Source organism: Macaca fascicularis, chromosome 8 (genome assembly GCF_037993035.2).
Source record: "Macaca fascicularis isolate 582-1 chromosome 8, T2T-MFA8v1.1".
NCBI lineage: Eukaryota > Metazoa > Chordata > Mammalia > Primates > Cercopithecidae > Macaca > Macaca fascicularis.
In genome coordinates, this window is record NC_088382.1 from 32,850,495 (window position 1) to 32,854,684 (window position 4,190).

Genomic DNA, 4,190 nt, shown 5'->3' on the forward strand with positions numbered 1-4,190 from the left:
ACATATTAAATCTATCATACATGGTAGATTAAATATAGGAAATATATTTTGATATAATATACATATATCATATATAATATATATCATATGCAATATATCTATGTCATATATAGTTTAATATATCACATATAATATGTATCATATATTAAATATTAAAATATAGGAAATATATTAATATATAAATACACATATTAATTTATAGGAAATAATTATATGAACATATTGATGTATGTTTCCTATATTTTAATATATTATATACCTTATATAGTATAAAATATATAATATATATTAAAGTATATTGTATATTATATGTGATATAAAAATATATAATATATTTTATATTATATAATATTTAAATATATAAAAATATAGAATATATTTTATAGTATATATGATATATACATATGTAAAAATATATAATATATTTTATATTATACATGACCTAAAAATATATAATATATTTTTATAGTATAAATGATATATAAATATATAAAATATATTTTATATTTTACATGATATAAATATATATAATATATTTTATATTATACATGATATAAAATATCTGTAAAAATATTTTATATCATGTATAATATATTTATGTGTCATATAGTTTTACATATTTATATATTTTTAAAATATTTTTTACTTACATATTTCTTCCTATAACCCAGAAGAAAATTATGCTGTGATCTTCTGCTAGCAGTTCCAACCTCATGATCTAGAAAACGCCTTCCAATCTCTCCATTCTGTAGGGCGCCAGTGCTCCAAAACCCTCAGCCCTGGGGCAGCAGCAAGAACTGGGAGCACTGCTGCTGGGGGGCTTCAGCCCCTTAGGTGGCTAGGGTAGGGCACAGGTTTTCATTCCTTTTGATCTCAGGACTCCTTTACATTCTGGAAGACCCCAGAGAGCTTTGGTTTGTATAGATTACATCTATTGATATTGACTTCATTAAATATTAAAACTGAGACATTAAAAATATTTATATAATACCTTACTTAAAATAAGAATAACAAACCCCATTCCATATTAACATAGATGATATATTTTCTGGGAAATAATATTTTTAAAAAATGCAGTGTGAAGAGTGGCATTGTTTTACATATCTGCAAATGTCTTTTATGTCTGGTTTGATAGAAGCTGACTGGATTCTTACATCTTCTCGTGTATTCAGTCCCCTGTGATTTATGCAGCTGCCCCTGGAAAACGACACTATAAATTGATGAGAGAATGAGAATAAAAAAGGCACACAATATCTTAGTGTTATGAAAATTGTTTTGATCTCGCAGACCCCTTAAAGGATCTCAGGGACCCCCGTGGGTATCTGAGCCACCCCTGGAGAAGTATTGCTATTGACAATTGAGCATGGTCAACAGAGTCAGTGTGGGGAGGATGATTAAGCAGTGCATGGTGCCAGGGATAGGCAAAAAATTGGTACCTGTGTGTAGATCCCAGAGGACTCACAAAATGAGAAAACAGAAAATAAAAATGGATTTGACTGAGTATGGTAATAATTGCTAATGTCATAAATATGCCTTTCTCACCCATTATTAAGTTTCTGTGCAGTATACTCTATTTCGGGTGAACTCGGTTATAATACTTATTTGATTAGAATGAGGAACTACATGCACATTGGCACAGCGAGTGTGTTGCAGCTGAAGCCCCGGGGGAGCCATTCCGGAAACTCTGGTGTCCCAGCCCTGCCACTCTTGATGTGATCTTGGGGAGTGGATGTGAACAGTTTTAGTTTACAGTTTCCATATCATACTAGCTTAAAGTAGTTGATTTCCAAAATCTCTTCTAGTTTTAACATTGTCAGTTTAAAACTTTTTTAAAAAAAAGGAGAGAGAGGTCATGGCATTCTTGAAAAGTTTCAGCTGAACTAAAAAAGTAAATTCTCAGAAAAATAAGAAGGAAATAAAACTGAACATTAACCAAATTCCAGGCAGAAGGTCACTTTCAAGACATTGCAAAACATTTCTAAAAGTTTTAAAACACTATCAAGAAGAAAGTAAAATTCACCCACTGTATTTTGGTATATTTCCTTCTGAGCGTACTTTCCCAGGGCACACAATACACAGAATCTAATATTCTGATTCTTTAAGAAAACATTTTTACTAAATATTTACATAAAGAGTCCCCCCCAGCTTTATAGCTGACAGTTAAAATTTTTATGTATTTAAGTTGTACAGCTTGAAGATGATAAATATGTATTATATTATCAGAAATTCATCACAACTAAATGGAAAATTCTTTATAATTTCTATTTAAATGCATAAAATTCAACTGTATGAAGATATTCAATTTAATGATTTTTTTTTATATTCAAGAAGTTGTATTAGGGTTCTAGAATTATGAATGATTTTGTTTTTGTTGTCCTATTTTCTCTAGTGTGGTTCAATGTTACTCTTATTATTAAAAATCATTTTAAGAGCATACTTTTTAAAAAATGACAGAGCTATTGACTGTACTTACCAAGATGTCACATTCTTCTCTTTGAAGAGTTGCAATGCAGATTTTTCTTGACTTTCGTCAGACCCTCAGGCTTCAGAGGGCTGCAGTCCGAAGGGTGTGGCTAGAATTCCAAATACAACCATCATCCATCTAATCCCACCTGTTGGTGATTCACGCCTCCACAAAGGATCCCATCCCCGTTCAGAGAGCAAGCAACTTGTCACTTCACCACAACACAGCTTCTAACATGCAACAACTTTCCTGGAATTCACTTTTCCTGCTTCTGTGCCCCTCCCAATTCCAGAAAGATAGTGCAGAAATCACTCTCCCGCACAGCACCATTAAACAGAGCCCCAGAGAAAACAGCAAAATCCAGCAACAAGCAGAGAAGCCCAGAGAACCTGGTCCTTCTTCCACAAGTCTCTGACAGGGTGCCCCTGGTCTCAGGAACTTTAGGTCTGCCTCTCTGAGGAGGAGAGGGTGAGCTGAGTCGCTGAAAAACAAAAACATCATGGAACTGAGTACCCTATGCAATTGAGATTTATTTGTTAAAACAGAAAACAGAATGTACATGAAGGTGAGGACAGAACAAAATGCCCCCGCCCACATTTAGGGGAAGATCACCAAATCTGGTCACACCTATTTCCAATGAGCAATTTCTTTGGTTTGTTTCTCTTGTTCAGGATTCTTGCAACCCTGTAATCGTTTTGGTGGCACTTGGATGTCTTTATCTTTTAGTGGGAAAATGCTCTACTGGCCACATATTCATTTCCTAGGGATGCCATAACGAAGTACCATGAACTGGATGGCTTAGAACAACAGAAATGTATTGTCTCACAGTAACAGAAGCCAGAAGTCTGAAATCAAGGTGTTTGCAAGGCCATTCTTCCTCTGAAGGCACTGGGGAAACATCTTTTTTAGGTCTTACTCCTGGCTTCTGGTAGCTTAAGGCAGGGGTATCCAACCCCTGGGCCACAGACCAGTACCAGGCCATACAGCAGTGGGCGATCAAGCAAAGCTTCATCTGTATTTACAGCCACTCTCCATTGCTCGCATCACCGCTCTGCCTCCTGTCAGATCAGTGACAGGCAGCATTCAATTCTCTTAGGAGTGTCAACTTTACTGTGAATTGCGCATTCCAGGGATATAGGTTGCATGATCCTTATGAGAATCTACGGCCTGATGATCTGTCACTGTTTCCCATCACCCCCAGATGGGACTGTCTAGTTGCAAGAAAACAAGCTCAGGGCTCCCACTGATTCTACATTATGGTGAATTGTATAATTATTTAATTACATATTACAATGTAATAATAATAGAAATAAAGTGCACGATAAATGTGGTGCGCTTGAATCATGCTGAAACTATTCACTCCCCCACGCCCACCCACAGTTGTGGAAAAATGGTCTTCCATGAAACTGGTCCCTGGTGCCAAAAAGGTTGGGGACCGCTGGCCAAAGCATTCCTTGGCTCGTGGATGGCTGTCTTCTTCCTGTGCTTCTTCATGTTGTCTTCCTGCTGTGCATGTCTGCCTCTGTGTCCAAAATTCCCCTCTTTAAAAGGACACTGGTCATCTTAGATTAAGGTCCACCCTAATCACCTCATTTTAAATGGATTACCTCTAAAAAGACCCTGTTTCTGAAGAGATGTGACCAGAATGTAATCATTCTGAAGTACTGGAGGTTAGGACTTCAATGTCATTTTTAGGGAGGAAAACTGAGCCCATAACAAAACATAA

At 35.6% G+C, this 4,190-nt stretch overlaps 1 long non-coding RNA gene across 1 annotated transcript; it reads right to left on the bottom strand.

Annotated features, from left to right (window-relative positions):
* Positions 1-1,024: 1,024 nt before the first annotated feature.
* On the bottom strand, positions 1,025-2,701 carry LOC135964525 (uncharacterized). Its single transcript, XR_010577010.1, has 2 exons — positions 2,474-2,701; positions 1,025-1,210 (listed from the first exon to the last, which is right to left on the bottom strand). It is a non-coding gene; the product is annotated as an uncharacterized lncRNA (long non-coding RNA).
* Between the last annotated feature and the right edge of the window lie 1,489 nt (positions 2,702-4,190).